At 41.9% G+C, this 19,109-nt stretch overlaps 1 protein-coding gene and 1 long non-coding RNA gene across 4 annotated transcripts in view; one reads left to right on the plus strand and one right to left on the minus strand.

The window, feature by feature from the left end:
- Positions 1–19,109, minus strand: part of LOC308459821 — a 406,481-nt gene that overhangs the window by 44,584 nt on the left and 342,788 nt on the right. The window lies entirely within an intron of this gene.
- Positions 5,854–19,109, plus strand: part of INSC (INSC spindle orientation adaptor protein) — a 150,909-nt gene continuing 137,653 nt past the window's right edge. Inside the window, exons 1-2 of one of the 3 annotated variants that reach the window (XM_080975215.1) lie at positions 5,903–5,955; positions 9,505–9,555. The gene's annotated coding sequence lies outside the window, so the exon portion shown is untranslated. Of the gene's footprint in view, positions 5,956–9,377; positions 9,556–19,109 lie in introns of those variants that run through there. The other 2 variants (XM_080975214.1, XM_080975213.1) reach the window with 2 other exon arrangements.

A 19,109-nucleotide genomic window follows, 5' to 3' on the forward strand; every position in this document is an offset into this window, starting at 1 on the left:
GGTTCGAATCCCCGCGACAGGGTGAGCTCCCGTTGCTCGGTCCCTGCTCCTGCCAACCTAGCAGTTCGAAAGCACGTCAAAGTGCAAGTAGATAAATAGGTACCGCTCCGGCGGGAAGGTAAACGGTGTTTCTGTGCGCTGCTCTGGTTTGCCAGAAGCGGCTTAGTCATGCTGGCCACATGACCTGGAAGCTGTACGCCAGCTCCCTCAGCCAATAAAGCGAGATGAGCGCCGCAACCCCAGAGTTGGTCACGACTGGACCTAATGATCAGGGGTCCCTTTACCTTTATCTCCCTGACAAAAAGAGTTGGAAGATATAAAAACAATACTGTAAATCACAGATAGAGCTAATTAAAAATTGTGTTAGCTGACATGGTCCAATTTTACACTGGAAGCTACTCTCTCTCTCTCTTTATAACAAAGGAGTTTTTTCCTTGACGCTCAAGTTTTCCATCCAGAAGGAGTTTTTGACATGGGCACTTTGCATCAGATCTTCCTCCAGACCAATAGTAACCATCTCCTGAGAGGGCTGTATCACTTCAACTGATGCATGTTTGAATTACTTGCAGTTCTATAACTGTACATGGAAGCAAAGTGAGACAATTTCCCTGCTCTGTATCTCTAGACAACAATCCCATAAAACTGAAAAATAGCAGTGAAGTACTGTAAACACTTTCAAGTTAAGGAGTGAAAAATGCAAGTTTTTGAAGCTAGAGGGCATAGGAGACATAGAATGTACGAGTGCAGCATTTACCACTTAAAAATATGAGATGGCTGTTTACAGTCGTTTTCTCATCTTATACAATACGTCATTCATGCTGTAACACAATAGGGCACTGTTCAGACTGATTATATCCTTTTCCATAGAAGAAGGCATTGAAATCCTTTCCAGAATCTTAACGAGCTTTTCATATGCAATTGGTGAAAGTAACGACAGCAGCAGCAGCAGCAGCAGAAGCAGCAATGTTTTGATGTGGTCCATGAATATAATAGAGATTCTAAATTACAAGTACAGACATATAGTTATTTACAATGTGGGGTTTGAGTGGGGCAATTGGAGGAAGAAGATGCCAGATCCTGCCTTGTACCCTTCTTCTGCCCCAGCATGGATCCCTCACAGCTGAGGTTGCTTTAGGTCAAACCCATTGGTCTATTTAGTGCAATATTGTCTACACTGATTGGCAGCGGCTCTCCAGGATTTCAGACCAGGGTCTCCCCCAGTCTGGAGATGCCAGGAATTGAACATGGGTACACGCAAAGCAGTTGCTCTACCACTGAGCCATCATGACCCTTCCCTACAAAGCCCCTCACTCTGTGGGTTGCCTTAATGGGAATAGCTTGCATGGAGGGGGCTGCAGTTGCTACCAATCTGTTCAGCTTTTTTCAGGGCTGAATGGGGGAGCCAACGGTCCAGGGACAAATAGGAGGCTTGCAAGTCAGAGAGAAGCAGCCAGCAGTCCATCTGTCCCCCCCACCCCTTAGCATGGGACTTTTTTTTTTTTTTTTAAAAAGCACTCTAGAAAGGAGAAGCAGCACCAGGTCACCTGTTTTTTTTCTTATACAGGTGGGAAACTTTGGCCCACTGAATGTTGCTGAAATACAACCCCCATCAGTCCTAGCAAGCATGGCCAGTGGCCAGCAAGGATGGGAGCTCTAATTCGGCAACATCCGGAATGCCAAACTTCCCCCACACCTGGTCTAATAGACATTTTCCGCCCTTCTCAGATACATAGCTGTCAACTTTTCCATTTTCTTGCGAGGAATCCTATTCGGAATAAGGGAATTTCCCTTTAAATAGTTGACAGCTATGCTCAGATAGGTCCATCAGGGAATTGAGGGTGCAGCGGCCTAGCCAACTGGGATCTTGGGATTTTTGGAAGGGGAGGGCAATTGCTCTTGGAAGTATTCATGGAAAACATTTTTGACCAGACTGATCTTCTCAAGAGTGTACGTTTGGGGGTCTGTTTCATTGTTACACTGGAAATGTTTCATTGGTTTAGTTCTAAGGGCTATCCTCCACCCAATTCAGAAGCATTGTCAGAGTTCAATGACACAGCCCAGCCAGTGAAAAGAATTCAAGGAGGGTGCAAAATCAGGGGTGGTTATTGGTGTGGCCTGGGAAGAGTTCTGATGACCAGTCATGGAATTCCAGAGGACTAAATGCATCCCATGGCATTGATGTTCCTCAGGGCTTTTTTTCCAATTGGAACTCAGTTCTAGCACCTCCCAGAGGGGCACCATTGTCATTCTAAGAGAAAGAGGGAGGCGTTCATGGTGTGTTCCGGCACCTCTTTTTCTAGAAAAATAGCACTGATGTTCCTTATCCCTTGGATAACATAGCTTTCTTCTGTGAAGGTACAGTATTGTAGGAGAACTATTTCCCCCACAAGATAGAGATTTACTTCACAAACATAGTACAAATTGGGCAAGTAAGATGCAAATGTATACCCAGATGTAGTTTCAAAAAATTGTACAAGCAGAGTATTTTTCTGTTGAAATAAACCAGAAAAAACATGGAATCCCATGATGAGCCTGGATATTTTCACTGCTCTTGCATACGTTTTAAAAAAGAAATCTGCCTTCAAAACTGTGCTGCTTTCAGAAATTCAACAGGTTAGTTTCTCTCTGGCCTGGAGATACATGCTGCTTTTTGATGGCAACTCCTATTATTTCTGACAATTAGCGGTGATGGCTGAGGCTGATGGGATCTCAGTACATCTGAAGGATCACATGTTCCCCACTATGGCAAAACAAGGAGGAGGGAAGCTTCCCCTGATGAATTTCTATCTAGTCTACAGCTGCGAAAGGCAGCTTCTAAACTTCAGTTCTAATATTAGAAGCACTTGCTAACCCTAGCCTTCTCCTTAGTTGCTGCAATGATGTCCAAATATTGTTTATGTGAGAAAAGGAGAAGCTATCAGCAGAATCTAATGTGTGATGTTGACAGCAAATAATGCCAGACTAAATAGTGTATTGTTTTACTGAATAATTCATTTGCTTCTAAATTATGCAGTAATGGCTAGGAAATAAGTTCTGTTGAATACACTTGATGGCAACAGTAATGCAACACAAAATATTCTGATCGCATTAGATCTCTACCTGTTCCCAAGCGCACTTACATGCAGCAATTATTAGACTAGAAATTGAGAGGGCTTGTCTTTAATTTTATTCATTATAATGTGCTTTGTTTGAAAAGCACTTCAGAAATAATAATATATCATTATTACCACATGAACAGCAGGGCTGTCATGCGATTAAAGAAACAGTAACTGATCAAACATACTAGTTTCATTGTTTGACCAATTAATCTATCAAATCTACATAATTTTGAATAACACAGTGCTTCTGAAGCATTAAAATGTATATTTAGATGAGACACACTTGCACACATACTTTATATGCTGACTTTCAGGGTGTGAAAAAAGAGCAGAAAGAGCACAAACACAACATAAGATAAAATAACTGGGTTAGTGCATATCTCTTGCACGGACCCCTTGCAAGTCTTTGGATATCGCACTTCATTTTAAAACAATATATATATAGTTCAGCCTGTTCTGCCAAGGCTCAGCAGAGGTAGTAGCAGCAGCTGGAACACCTCTTGTGCATCTGCTCAGAGAGGGAGGCTGTCATTAGCAGTCCTGCTTTATAGGGTTTGTAAAAAGGTTAGGTTGGCAACTTGCTTTTTTACAGACCTCTGCTGCTGTGCTTTTGACAACAGCTTGATCTTTACACATAGATCAATAGATCAGCTTAGATAATGCTGATAGATAATGCTGAAAAGTCACTGGAGCAGGCCAAGCCTTGGTCAGCTTGCAATCCTAGAGAATTTTTTTTTTAATGAATTGCCCCAAGGGGCTATGAACAATATAAGAAATCGTTCCCCAGAGGATGCTCGTAAAATGATCCTATTCACAAGCTAAGGAGATAATGAAACCTTTTCTTCATGATACATGCCTGGTGCCCTCAGAGCTATCCTGAGAATAATTACAGGGTTTGCTGAGTGAAGAGTTCATTATATCTTTGAGCAGATGGATGGACCCCGGAACCTTAATATTCTGCACAACATTCATACTGAGACACATGTCTAGACTTATGAGAAGCCCTTGGAGGCATTATCAGTATCTCAGACAAATAAATATGAGCATGATCACCAGTAACAATGCCTTCTTTTTACAAGTCAAAGGAAAGAGCCTGAAAGAAAGCTCATTCGTGTTATAGCTACTTCCATTCCCCCATCCCCCAACTGTTGCACTTCAAACCATAGAGCAGTCAGTGTAGTTTCTGGGTGCGGGAGAGGTGAAACAAACTACTGGGTGAGATCCCATGGCCAGAAATACTCAAAGAGAAGGGCTTTCATGATGGATGGGAGTTTCTCAAAGGAGAGATATTGAAGGCACAAAGGCAAACAATTCCAGAAAGGAAGAAAAGTGGGAGGCATCTAAAGAAACTGAGGTGGCTGCATAAGGAGCTTTCTAATTTAAAAGGGGCATGTATAAGAAATGGAAGAAAGGGCAAATCACAAAGGGAGAGTATAAATGAGCAGCCACTACTTGCAGGGAGAAGGCCAGCTCAGAATGAGCTGAGGCTTGCAAGAGAGGTTACAAATAATAATAAAAGGTTCTTTGGCTATGTTCAAAGCAAGAGGAAGAACCAGGAAGTGGTAAGTCCCCTGTGTGGAGAAGGTGGAGACATGCTACTGAGTGACAGAGAGATGGTGGAACTACTTCAACACCTACTCTGCCTCTATTTTCTCCCAAAAGGGAAACAGTGCTTAACCTGATGATAATAGAATGAATGATGCAGTGAAGGAGCTGCAGCCCAGGATAGGAAAAGAGGTTGTTAGGGAACACCTAGGTCCTCAAGCCTTACCAACGGAAACTCACCCAACATAACAAGACTAGACAGTGTTCTGGACACCCCTTGAGATTCAACAGCTGTAACAGTGGAGTCACAGTGAGATACTATAGGTTCTGCCCCTCCTTCCGGCCAGACGGAAAAAGACCCTGCATTGCCTAGAAAAGTTCTGCTGGATGGCACAATAAGGATGCTGTTATGTACTGAAGTTCTCACCCTGGGCCAGCAGGGGGATACTGTAGATAGTTATGCAAATGAAGGATCGAAAGTGACGTTCAGTGATTGGATAGTTTGTATGCAAATGAAGGATGGAAAGTGACTTTCAGTGATTGGATAGTTTTAGAAAGTTGCTACAGTTACGTTGTTCTGGAACTCTATATAAGCAGGCTGACTGAGCTCCTCAGTTCAGTTCTGTTCCAGCTTACAAATAAAGAGCTGCTTTGGAGAAATCGTTGTGTTGTCTGATATGTTCACCCACAACTTAACAGATGCAATGGAGGCAGCAAAGTAGGCCACTATGTAGGCTCTCCTCCTTGTGAAATTTCCTATTCTGTCTGCAGGATCCCTTCAGGGAATAGTTCTGTGAAAAAGAGATCAAGAATCAATTTGTTGCTGCACAGATCTTTCTTTCTTTCTTTCTTTCTTTCTTTCTTTCTTTCTTGGGCAGGTCCAGTCCCTGTTTCCAGCTTCTAGAAAAGACTTCTTTGAAATCAGTTTAATTCAAGTCAGGACGCCTGTTCTTCTTCCATGTACTCCTCACTCACTCACTCACTCACTCAATCACTCACTCTTATTGTTTGCCTTGATCCTTAAGGCCTTTCTCCTAATTCTCTTTTAATGAATCTGAGCATGGGAGGTGGGTAGAAGAAGAAGTCCTTTGCTTTCTGCCTAGGGGGACTGTTTCTTTAAATCAACTTCTAGTAAATGCTCCCATCCAGGAAAGAGCAGAAGTTTGTAGAAAAGCCACGTGAGGGGAGGAGACAAAGAATAGATCCAAGCGGTTACAAAAGGGATTGCAGTGGTGATTTATTCCCTCAGGTTAGTTTAGAGAAAACATAACTGAGCTGTTTGTTCTTCAGAAATCTAAGAAAGTGAGAAACTGTAAGTATATAGAGTTTTTCAAAAGATGAAACTTTAAGCAGCAGGGTCAGCTGTGTAGTCTATTCTGTCTTTGCTGGGATCTTGCAACGAATCCTTCTGTTCTCTGAGAAATAGAGAGACTTCAGCCAAAACCTGTAATTTACCAGACTAACATCCTGTAGAGAGATAGTTTAGTTTTTAAGGGACAATTACTAAGCTAAGAAAAGAAAATGCTGTTTGATGCATTCGTATTGGCTTGCTTAATTATATATACCGTTCACTTTTCTTAAGCGTAGGTTTTTCTTGCTTTTAGGGGGGGAAAACAACATTGGGTGTGCCCCGTCTGCATTTCATGTTGGAAGCATAGAATTTCCACATGTGGGATCATTTACTTCTTTCAAAAGCAGCAAAAAACAAACGTAGTTTTGAATCCAATTGAAAAGAAATCTTGTTCCAGATAAAGAAACAGAGGCACACCTTTCCAGTGCAGGGAGTTGAGTGTGCATCTCAGTTTCTCGTGGCTTCCTCGCATGCATATTTTTGGGATATTTCCTGTGTGGGTTTCCCATTATGCTGTTTTCTTGGGCATCAAGAAAGATATGCAAAGATCTGAGCTGAGAAATAAAGAGGGGAAAAAATGTTGGGGAGGGAAAACTCTGCTGTCTGAAAAAGATATGATCTCTTTTGCTGACAATTCTTTTCAACGGACAATGTTCTCTTCAGTGCCGCTAGTCTAGTGAGATACATGCAGTGCAAATTGTGATCATATCCCAAGGCTGCCTTTTCAGACTTCTCAAATAGTGTGCAATGAGAGGATATTAATAGGGGCTAAACTATATATATCGGAGGAATATGAAGGAACAGTGGAAGTAGTGGCTGCATATGGCTTGCTTTGGGTTGCCTGGTGGCATAACCCAAGTATTTACTGAATATGGAGTAAATATGGTATGTACATTTGTTTTTGGAGATACTTAAACATTTCCCTGCTCACTTAGGCTGAACTTAGAACTGGCCTGATTTTGTCCACGAAGAGACTGGAATAAATTGGATGGCTTGTACAAATTAATGGGGGAAAAGGGTAGCCAGGACGTGGGTGGTGCTGTGGTGTAAAACCACTGAGACTTGGGCTTGCCAATAGAAAGGTCGGCAGTTCGAATCTCCGCGACGGGGTGAGCTCCCATTGCTTAGTTCCTTCTCTTGCCAACCTAGCAGTTCAAAAGCATGTCAAAGTGCAAGTAGATAAATAGGTACCTCTCTGGCGAGAAGGCAAACAGCGTTTCTGTGTGCTGCTCTGGTTCGCCAGAAGCAGCTTAGTCATGCTGGCCACATGACCTGGAAAAACTGTCTGTGGACAAACGTCGGCTCCCTCGGCCAGTAAAGCGAGATGAGCGCCACAACCCCAGAGTCGTTTGCGACTGGACTTAACTGTCAGGGGCCCTTTACCTTTTTTTAAGACTAGCCACAATGGCTATATTTTGTCTACACTGTCAGAGGTAGTCAGCCTCTGAATACTAGTTGCTTATACTCACAAGTATGGAGAATGCTGTTGCACTCAGGTCTTGCTTGCAGGCTTCCCATAGTTATCTGGTAGGCTCCTGTGAGAACAGGGGGCTGGACTCGATGGGCCATTGGCCTATTGCAGCAGGGAGGTAGAATAGCACTAAGGAGTAAAAATGCAAGCAACGTCCCCTAGCAGAAAAGCAACCAAGCAGACCAAGTAGACTCCAGAGAGGAATGAGAATAAAAGAGACTAGTTTAAAAGACCAAATACAGTGGTACCTCGGGTCACATACGCTTCAGGTTACATACGCTTCAGGTTACAGACTCTGCTAACCCAGAAATAGTGCTTCAGGTTAAGAACTTTGCTTCAGGATCAGAACAGAAATCGTGCTCTGGCGGCGCGGCGGCAGCAGGAGGCCCCATTAGCTAAAGTGGTGCTTCAGGTTAAGAACAGTTTCAGGTTAAGTACAGACCTCCGGAACGAATTAAGTACTTAACCTGAGGTACCACTGTAGAAACAAGAGGGGTTTTTTGGGGGGGAAGGATAGGGAACAGAAGGCAGCCCTGTTTAGGGAAGCTTTTAATGTTTAATAGACTATTGTATTTTAATATTCTGTTGGAAGCCCCCCAGAGTGGCTGGGGAAACCCAGCCAGATGGGTGGGGTATAAATAATAAATTATTATTATTAATTATTAAAATGGGAACTGTTCCTGGAAAAACAGAGAAACTTAGATGATAGGTTACCCTCCTTTGCTTGTGACCTGGTTTCTCGCCTTCTAAGTGCCTAAAGGCCTGCTTCCATGCTTTAAGGAAGGGATGGGGAACCTGTGGTCTTGCCAATGTTGTTGGACTTCAACTCCTGCCATCACTGACCATTGGTCATGCCGGTTGGGTCTGATGGGAGTTGGAGTCCAGCAACATCTATACACTGCTTTCAAAAACTCCCAGTTGGATGGCTCAGTTGGTTGGAGCATGGTGCTGAGAATGCCAAGGTTGCAGGCTTGATCCCCATATGGGACAGCTGCATATTCCGGCACTGCAGGGGGTTGGACTAGATGATCCTCAGGTCCCTTTCCGACTCGATGGTTCTAAGAATTAACTCCTCTGCCAAGCCTGCTGCTGCTGTGCTGAGGAAGAAAGCACCTGGAGGCTGACTGCGTGTGACATGCAGACATGCTCTCCCAGCAAACCATGAGCAGTAGTCAAGAGCAGAAGCAAGGGAAGAGTGAACTGGGAACTTTTCAGCAGGATGTGACAGCATGCTGCTTGTTCACATAACAATACATTTGGAAAAGACTATTGAAAGTGCAATCCTATACATATCTACTCAGAAATAAGTCCCATTGTGTTCAGTGAAACTCCTTAGCAGGTGGGTATAGGGCTGTAGTGCCGAAAGATGTGCTTTAGTTATCATAAGCGATTGAGCAAAATAAGATTTGCTTTTCAAGGAAACACCTGTGACATTCTCCAGATGGTAAATATATTTGTGCTATGTCTTTTTTTTAAATATAAAAAGTCCAAAATTTCATTTCAGGGGGAAAAAAGAATCTTGACAGTTTTTAAACATTTTTGTGATTAAACCGCATTTACAGATTTTTCCTGTATAGTGCATCTGGCATTTTTATTTGTGTGTGATGCTTCCTCCATTACAGGCCCCTGGGGAAAAAAAAGCATCTATGTTTATCTTGCTCTTTGAATGTGCTCAGCTCCTTTTCTCTGGGCTAGTTTAACCTCACCAGGGCCTTTAATTATGCTTCTCCTCCTCCAGCTGACCACCATAAAACTTCAAGCCCTTGCCACAAATCTGCAAAAATGTTTCTACTGCAATGGGAGACAAAAATAGAATAATTCCATGTCTTTTTGGATAGATGCCTAGTTGAAACTATGCAGTGTTTGACTGACAGAAGGCTGTAGTCTTTGCTGAAAAGTGGGTTTCCCTTCTTCAATGCTCTGCATTTAGTTTTTAAGAGTATACGAGCAAGGGAGGAAGAGAGGATTTATACTGGTTAGCCTCTGATGTTGACTGTTCCTTTTGTCTAACTTTCTGTGACTTATCATCATTCGGTCAGGTTTTCTTCTTGGCTTCCCCATATTCTTGGAGCACATTGTCATATGAACGAGTGAGTATTTACTTCTTTGGTTTTGAGTGGAGTGACTAGTTCCTTAAAGTTATTATTTTATATGCAGCTGGATAGAATATCAAATACCACTAGTGATCTTGGCACTAAAATTGTTCACTCTCTAACAGTTGTCATAAAAACAGACCTCTCAATTGTTCTTTAGACCATTTCAATGATAACTCTGCTTTATATGCAAGCAAGCAGCAGAAAGAAGCATGGAAAATAGTTATGAAAAAGTTTTGAATGTGCATTCCCTGGAGTCTTCTACTTTACAGCGATTCCGTTTACTTTCTGCATCTGCCTGCGTTTTAGCCAGAAATTGTATGCATAAGAAGAATTACAAAACTAGTTGGTAAATGAAGATAACAAAGCAAAAAATAAAATAAAATGATATTCACTGGTGAGTTATAGAATGAAAAATGAAAACAAAAGAATATTACAGTGATGCATCAACATTCACAGTTTTCTAATGTGCCTGTGAGACTGCATTAATACCCACCAGGATATCAATCCTTCGGGTAAATTTGCTTCATTTTACTGAATAGGTTGAGTTAACTCTGACAATCTTTTCTGAATGCTGTTGAGCATTATGTCCTGTCTATCTTGTATATATGGTCATGAGGTTTCTTAAAACTTTTGTAGGCGATTTATCTATACAGTATTGCATTTATTTCGGTGTAATGTTACTGGAAAGAAAACAACCACATTCCGTTGTTGAGGGAAAAAGATTTTTGAAGTTGTATATATGCCATATTCCAGAAGCTGCTGGTGTTTTATGATTTAAACAAGCCAGGGGATTCCTTGAATGAATCAGAAGAGTAGTACTGATTATTCGTGCGAAAGAGAAAAAGGGTAATGAGTTCAGTCCTATACGCATTAATAGGAATCAAGATTGTGTCTCCACTTCGCAGTGTTGCAATTGCGGAATGGTGACTATGGCCCAGAGCAGGGATGAGTTACCTGTGACTCTCCAGATGTTATTGGACTTCAACTTCCAGCAGCTCCAGCCTGCATGACCAATGATCAGGAGTGATGAGAGTTGTAGTCCAGCAACCCCTGGAAACTCACAGGTTCCCCACAGCTGGCCTAAAGGGAGCAGAGGAAAAGGACAGAGTGAAGCAGCTGTATCTACCACCAGAAACTTGCCAGGGGAGCGGGCAGTAATTGAGATGTTGAGGAAAAGATGTACGTCTGCCACATAGCATGCTCTGCACTCCTTAAGTTATCCTAATGTCCTCAGAGGACGCTGTGTTGTTGCTAGTACTGAAGAAAAAGCCAAGTTCCAGTTTGGTTGCTCGGATAGAAGAATGCCGTTCTTCTCATGTGGCAAAATGTCTGGCTCCCAAACATGTTTCCCTCTCACCCCTGGTAGTTTTCAGAGGGCCCTCCCCTTTCTCTGTGGTCTTAAAGAAGTAAACAAGCCGTGTGTGTATGGGGTGTGTATATTTGTGAAGAGTGTGTGTGTCAGGGTGTTTTTTTGTACAGTTAATACTTTAATACTAAGTCTTACTGCTATTAATAGGCCTAATAATCCTTACTACTATTGATGGGTCATTCAGGTATTGCAAATGGGTCATTTGTAACAGGTGGGGTGTTTTTTGCTTATTGGATTTTCTGTGGAATGGGTAAATCTGAATTAAAATGGGGCAGTGGGGGAGAAGTGGACTGGCATTTAGATGCTGACAACATGGTGTCGATGCTGCAAAAAAGTGTACATGCATGAGGAGCACCTCTCGCGCAATAGGCTCCAGTAGTTTGTGACCAGGAGGGATGAGCAGTTTGTGCGTGTGTTAAAGACGGTTGAATGGCTATGTGTGAAAATGAGACATGGTTGTGTAGAAAAGTTATTACAAATAATACAAAACACCCACATCTATAATTTTTTGTGGAGCTCTCTTTGTAATATCTACAGCGGTGCTATATCTTTCCAGTTCTTTATTCCTTAGCCAAGTTTAGCAGCAAACCAGATGCCAAGAGTGGCATGAGGAGCCCTTTGAATCTACATGTGGGCCATATATAACTACCATTCCTTTGAGGAATTCTTAGCAGATAAAAAGTTAGCTAGACCAAGTTCGGATATAACACTAGGGCAAGCAAACAAATGCTCGGGTCACTGGAGAGATCGTGGCTGCTTTTACCATCTCTGCTCCTACTACAACTTCACGTGGCTGTGATCCAAGTCATGGTTTATGTATGAACTCATGGTTTATCTTGCTCCAGGCTCAAATGTAATGCCAAACCATGGCTTTATCTCACAGCAATGTGGCAGCAGTAGGATTGGAGAAGGTGCAAAACAGCCACGATCTTCTCGCTGGGAAGCTGCATGTCTGGGAATTCATGTTAAGTACAGTGGTACCTCAGGTTACATACGCTTCAGGTTAAAGACTCTGCTAACACAGAAATAGTGCTTCAGGTTAAGAACTTTGCTTCAGGATGAGAACAGAAATCGGGCTCCGGCGGTGCGGCAGCAGCAGGAGGCCCCATTAGCTAAAGTGGTGCTTCAGGTTAAGAACAGTTTCAGGTTAAGTACGGACCTCCGGAACGAATTAAGTACTTAACCTGAGGTACCACTGTAATGGTTTGACTGAGTGTTGCATGTGATCTGGGACAATGACTTTACTTGGTTTGCCTAGGGACCATCAGTAAGCACTACCATACTTTCGAAAACCTCTATCTCTTCCTGATTACAATTTCTTTAGAGCTGTTCAGATAATTTATACATAGCATAACTTCTCAGTATGAATAAGTTGTAAATGTGTCTCTCAGTGAGATGAGTGCCGCACCTCATAGTCGCCTTTGACTGAACCTTCTAGGGATCCTTTACCTACCTTACCTTTTTTACCTATGTGAATTAGGAATGTGTGTGTGGAGGTGGGGAGGAGAGTTCAATCTTGTTTGTGTTTTAACAAGAAACTACATAATCCACACTTCTCAAACCTATGTGTGAATTATAAGACAGATCCTTCACAATTTGCACAAATTCTGCAGAACATTTCTCCAGCTAGGCAATGTGTACAAAAATGTATACACATGGATAAAATCAAATTATATAGAAAAATTAAAAAATGTCCAGCACCTTAGAGACCAACAATTTTTAAAATTTTAATTTTTTTATATATTTTGACTGCGTCAGACCAACACGGCTACCTACCTGAATCTAGAAACATGGATAAAATGTATATTAGCAAAAAGAGCATTCAAATATGTAAGAACATAAGAAGAGCCTGCTGAATCAGGCTGATGTCCCATCTAATCCAGCATGCTGTCCTCACAGTGGCCAACCAGAAGACTCTGGGAAACCCACAAGCAGGATCCAAGCACAAGAGCACACACCTCTGTAGTTTTCAGCAACTGGTATTCAAAGCATTACTGCCTGTAATTGTGGAGGCAGAGCATAGCCATCATGGCTCATAGTCACTGCTAGCCTTCTCCTCCGTGATCTACCATAACTCCATGTGTGATATTTGGCAGAATTGCACTGCGAAAAAGTGCAAAATTGCAGGAGACTATAAATAGCAGGAGAAATTTGCACTGAAATGCTGATGACTTTTCATGAGGACTTGCTTAAAATAGTAATAATAATAATAATAATAATAATAATAATAATAATCGCCAGCTGATGTGGAAATGTGGAGAAAAATAATTGATTGGGAAAATGAGAAGCAGAGACAAACCACAACCAACAGATTTGCCCATGCTTATTGTGCATGCATATCTAGGCATGGGAATGCAGTGTATCACTGGGACTCCCTTGGCATTGGCCCTTAATCCTATAAGCGCTCCTCCTCTTCAAGAAAACAAGTCTTATCCAACCTGACTTGTATACACACACCTCCTTTGCTGTCTTCTACTCACCTGGTTTTGCCTTCGACTGCAGGCCACTACCCAACCACCCACCCACCTGCGCCCCCTATTAGCACAGCACTGGATTCTACCCAAGGTTTTTTACCAGTTCCCCAAGCTGAAGTTTCAAGTAAAGCTCCCCTGACACTGACATAAACAAGATGGTTTGCTGAAGACCTCTCTTCCAAAGCAGAAAGGCGCAAGGCTATATGGAGTCCACCGAAGACTTCATCAGGGTTTTAGTGTTTTAAACCAGGGATGGGAAACTTGTAATCCTCTTTCCAGATACCAGTGGACTTCAGCTCCCATCAGCCCCAGTCAACATGCCCAGTGACCAGGAACAATGGGAGTTGTAGGACAGCAACACCTGGAGGGTCAGCTGCTTTAAACCTTTTCATTCCCAGGACTGATGCATTCTGCCTTTGCATTGTGCAAGAATCTCATGCACATTTAGCAGGCAATGAACTCCATTCAACACCTTTCTATTCTTCACTTAAGAGTGAGTGGTACTAACACATCTACTTCAGTATAAAATCCAGATGCTGAAATTAACAACTCCGAGCCTCGTATACTTGTCATGACCTAGAAACCATCATGACTTTAGTGTGCATCTATCATGAGTGCATAATTTAATTTGTTACTAGACAGCTCAAATTTAAATGAGAAATAATCACTGTATTGTTTTGGAGTGCCCAGAGAATAGGTTACAAAAGAATAGAAATGAGTCGTGGTATAAAATCTAAATACGGCAGTAAACAAAAAAAAATCCTAATGGAGTCTTTGGTGTTGAATTGTGTGGAGAGTTTTGTTGTTGGTAACAAAAGTGAAATTGAGATTTGAGCTGAAAACATTCCATTGTATGTTTCCATGGCTACATATAGCAACCTGTACAATAACAAGCCATGGGCATTGATTGATACAGCCTGTCCTCTGTTCAGGAAAACTGTTCCTCCATTCCTTATAATTATGGAAAGAAACAAAGAGTGATACATAAATGAGAAAAGTCATTGAGAGCTTGACTTGCTGTTTTCCCTGAGTGAAGACCATGTCTTTACAGAGCTCTTGTTCATATGATACTTAGGGAATTTGTGTGGTAATGGAACAGTGGTGATGCAATGCAGGGATGGGGAACTTTAACTTCCAGCAGTGCTAGTGGTCAGGGCCGATAGCAGTTGGGGTCCAGCAACATCTGAAGGGCCACAGGTTCCCGGGCCTTGATATAATGACGTATGAGCTAGTCTTCACAGAATAGCTAGTTCCACAAAGGACCCATTAGCAATTCCTTCCCTCTCTTTCAGAGAGATATCACATGAACATATCGCATTTGATATCGCATTATCAAATATTTGTCTGAAGGTCACCAGTCAGGGCTGGCCCACCTATGAGGCAAGGTGAGGTCACCACCTCACGCGGCAGAAACCTCAGGGGCAGCCGATCCCAATGTAGATATTTACACCCCCCCCCCAATGTAGATCTTCATTCACCCCTTCTTCTCTGGCAGAGAGGGAGGCACCATTTTGTAGTTCACCTCAGATGTTAAAATGTCTTGGGCTGGCTCTGCCCCGGTCATATGTTTTCACTTGTAGGGTGCATTGGTACATTGGATTGGAGAGTGCCAGTTCTCCACCACATAGAAGCCTCAGGTCAGATATGAATATTGATGTGAACTGAAGGTAAGAAGACATATGAAGGCCTAGGGAGGTGGGACCTGGGAAGGTTTGTGGGGAAATTTCTCTCCATTTCTCCCCAAGGAATAAAAAAATAAGAGAATAAAAATAAAGAGAAAAATCAAGAATCTGTGGAATGAAGTGAAAAAAATATGAAGCGTTTTATTTTTTGGAATGACTTACTTTAAAAGGCACATTTTTACTCAAAATGTGTAATATTATGTAAGATAATCTTCAGCAATAAAGAATGGTAAGTGGTGTGTACACTGTGGGTAGACATATGCAACACTTAAATTCCTTAAACGACAGAAGAGCATGCTGCCCCACACTTTCTAGGCATGGGTCTGAGTGGTTTTGCCTTTGTCCTGCTGCTTTCTCCTGGAAAATCTGCTCTTTGGCGCTAAATCAGAACAAATGGCAATCTGCAGAAAACCCAGTTGCTGTTTGTTCCAATTCAGTGCTAAACCGTTGGGTTTTCCCAGGGGAAAGTGCAGGGTGAAAGAAAGTGTGGATCAGCCCTGAATTGCCTTTGCCATTTCACAGCCCATTCACCTAGTTTGGAGTGATCCTTTTACAGTTCCTTTTTTTGTTCTAATGACCCAGAACAATTCAGCAGCAAGCTACTTGCTTGTGAATTACGGCTTGCCTGCTTTGAGTGACCTTTGCTCTAGATTCCACAAGAAGCAAGCATCCGTCATCGGCTGTCTTTTCTGACCTGACCCTTCCCTTCTGGTTGACCCTTTCACTTCTTCCCTCAAATTACTGCAGCACAGACACACTGCGACTGACTGGAAAGCAAGCGGATTATTGATCTGCCGTGCCAGAGGATAAAAAGGTGAACCGTTCCCAGCCATGCTTACCTGGGAGGAAGTTGTACTGTAATAGCACAATCTAGTTAGTGCCTAGATGAGTGACCACCTGGGAACAACATGTACCATATCCTGGGCTTGACCATTGAAAGGATGTTAGTAACAAAATAATTTAATAAAACCTAAAGCTCGCTCCCATAGGGACGTGGGTGGCGCTGTGGGTTAAACCACAGAGCCTAGGACTTGCCGATCAGAAGGTCGGCAGTTCGAATCCCCGCGACGGGGTGAGCTCCCATTGCTTGGTCCCTGCTCCTGCCAACCTAGCAGTTCGAAAGCATGTCAAAGTGCAAGTAGATAAATAGGTACCGCTCCGGCGGGAAGGTAAACGGTGTTTCCGTGCGCTGCTCTGGTTTGCCAGAAGCGGCTTAGTCATGCTGGCCACATGACCTGGAAGCTGTACACCGGCTCCCTCGGCCAATAAAGCGAGATGAGCGCTGCAATCCCAGAGTCGGCCACGACTGGACCTTATGGTCAGTGGTCCCTTTACCTTTACCTTTAAAGCTCGCTCCCACAGGAGACAGTGAGAGCAACCAACTTGGGTTGACTTTTAAAAAGGATTTGACAGATTCAGTAGATACTAGCCACAATGGCTATTTTCTATCTCCATCATCAGAGGCATCAAACCTCTGAATCCCAGTTTCTGGGACTTGCCGGTGGGCAGAGTGCTGTTGGGTTCATGCCCAGCTTACAGGCATCTGGTTGGTCACTGTGAGAAGAGAATGCTGGGCTAGATCCAGCATGCTCACCTTGTAGTCTTATGTTCTTACATGTCTATGTAGATATGAAGCTTACTGTCATGGATAAAGGATTGTAGCCTAAATTTTATAAATATGCCAATCATGGCATATTTGCTAGGTGATAAGCAGTGAGGTCTCCCAAAGATCTGTTCATAAATGAATTGGAATCAGGAATGGGGTGCCCAAGTTTGCAGGGGATATAATAGTATTCAGGATGATGAAAACCCAAGCAGTCTGTGAAGGTCTCCAAACTGTGTGAATAGGAAAGAATGAAAGAAATATGGCAAAAAAGATGTTTAACTCCCGTTTCAACAAAAGATAACAACACATACCCCTTATTTCTTCTTATAAACCACTTTCAAAAATTAGGAAGTGGCAAAACCCCAAGATGTAAACTTGCAAAAGCTTATGTGGTTTGCAATGTGTGCCTTCAGATGAGCACATAATAAATTTGTACAAAACAGCTAAAAACTGGGAAAGGAATCAATAAGAACCACTGATATTTTCCCTTTACAAGCCCATCAAACAAAAGGATAAGCGTGTGTGGCTTGGTTTAACCACTTTCTCTCTCTTTCCTGCTTGCCGTCTTTTAATTCCTTCGTTTCTCTGACCTGCACCTTTTGTGACTGGCTCACTGGAACTCTCCAGGGAGGATCAGTATCGGGTCTAATAAGCTTGCTGTTACTTTACACCAACAGGAAAATAAATGTTTCATCTGTTAAATTGGCAAATAGAAAATGTTTTTTCTCCCCCTAGAAGAATGAGGACAATAGAAAAGTATTTTTTGCTTTGATGCGACTGAGAGCAGATAAAATGGATTCAAAGCTATGGACGTAAGTGTCTTCGGTGAACGCTGACTTATATAAGACTTCTCATTCTTTATTTAGCTGTTTGCACTGAAATGTGATCAGATGAACACTGCATGGTCCACTTGAAATGCCTGTTGCAGGCTGTGAAATTCTTAGAGCTTTAAGACCTTGACTGCAGCACATAAGAAGCTTGCTGTGAATTCAAGTCCTGGGGGGAAAATAGCCTGTTATGAACAATGCAAGAACATGTAACTCCAGACTGTTTGTTCATTTAGGTCTCGGTTCTTCTCTTTGTTAGTTTGGGGCTCAATACTGCTATTGAATGCATTGTTTTTAACTGGCAACAGTGCCGGCAGACATTAGTGGTTTCTGTTTGGGTTTCTGTTTATTTCTTATTTTTTAATGTGCTTCATACATCTGACTACATTTCACTGGTTTCACTTAGTTAAACGTTCTTTTTCATGATTATAAAGTATAAAAGGAAGCTCTTTCATGGTATAAACAGGGTGTCAGTTTCAGCGCAGGAGGGGCAAAGTGATATATTCTAAAATAAATGTCCGAAAAGGCAGGATGTACCAAGACCATTTCTTGTCATTACTTTCCTTATACCTTAATAATCAGAGACATAGGTGCTTCTGAGAAACAATTGCATATGATTTAAAACACAAAGGGTGTGTGGGTGTGTGTAGTCTTCCACCCACCCTCTCTGATTTGGTTCAGGATTTAAAATAAAATTTGTGAAAATTTGAATCAAGGATTTAATGGGAATATAATAAAGCACAACCTTCTGAATTTGTCAATAAGCTACCAAACCATGCCAATAGGCTAGATTAGGGAGATATGGTAGAGATAGTATGACTATAGACTTGCACATCAATGGGACTTCATTACATCTATGAACAGAGTCAGCTGATTCTTTGCAGCTAGGAAATGGCAAGCTGCCTTGTATTGAGTTGGACCAATGGTCCACCTTCTACATACAAATTATTTGCTCTACCATTGAGCTGTGGCTGCTCTTGAAAAGAGCCCATGGGATGCATGTTGACCATCCTGGATACAAAAAAAAGTAGATACTGTGATCTGGAGAAAAAATAAGGAATGCAATATAAAATTATGGATTAATTTTCTGTACCCTTTCTTCAACAATTAAGCCCTTTGGTTAAATCTGTTCTGGATTAAGGTTAAATTTAGTTTTTAACTAGAAGAATCCAATCTAACCTTGGCTGCTTGGGAAGTCAACATATCTTTGGAATGCTTTAGTAAATTTGATTTGATTATATTATGTTGATTTGACAATTAACTATATCTAGATGCAATTCTTCTTATGATGATTAACTTCAGGCAAAAGGAGTCAGCAGAATGCTAGTTCCGATGGATTCTGGAACACATTAAATGAAAAAGTGGCTCAATTCATAATAGGCATGCAAGTCTCTGCAAGGTAGTTTATTCATTTCCTAAATACACTATGCAATAGATCTCTTTTGCATTGATAACTGTAGCGTCAAAGCAATTTCTTTCAAGATATTCAGAAACATTAAATGTAATAGAAACACTGGTGAAATAAATTCAAAGTTTATATATTTTACCGATTCTAGCATTCAATGTTTAAGTATCATAAGCTTGGCTGTC

The sequence above is a fragment of the Podarcis pityusensis genome (genome assembly GCF_964106645.2).
Source record: "Podarcis pityusensis genome assembly, chromosome: 1".
NCBI lineage: Eukaryota > Metazoa > Chordata > Lepidosauria > Squamata > Lacertidae > Podarcis > Podarcis pityusensis.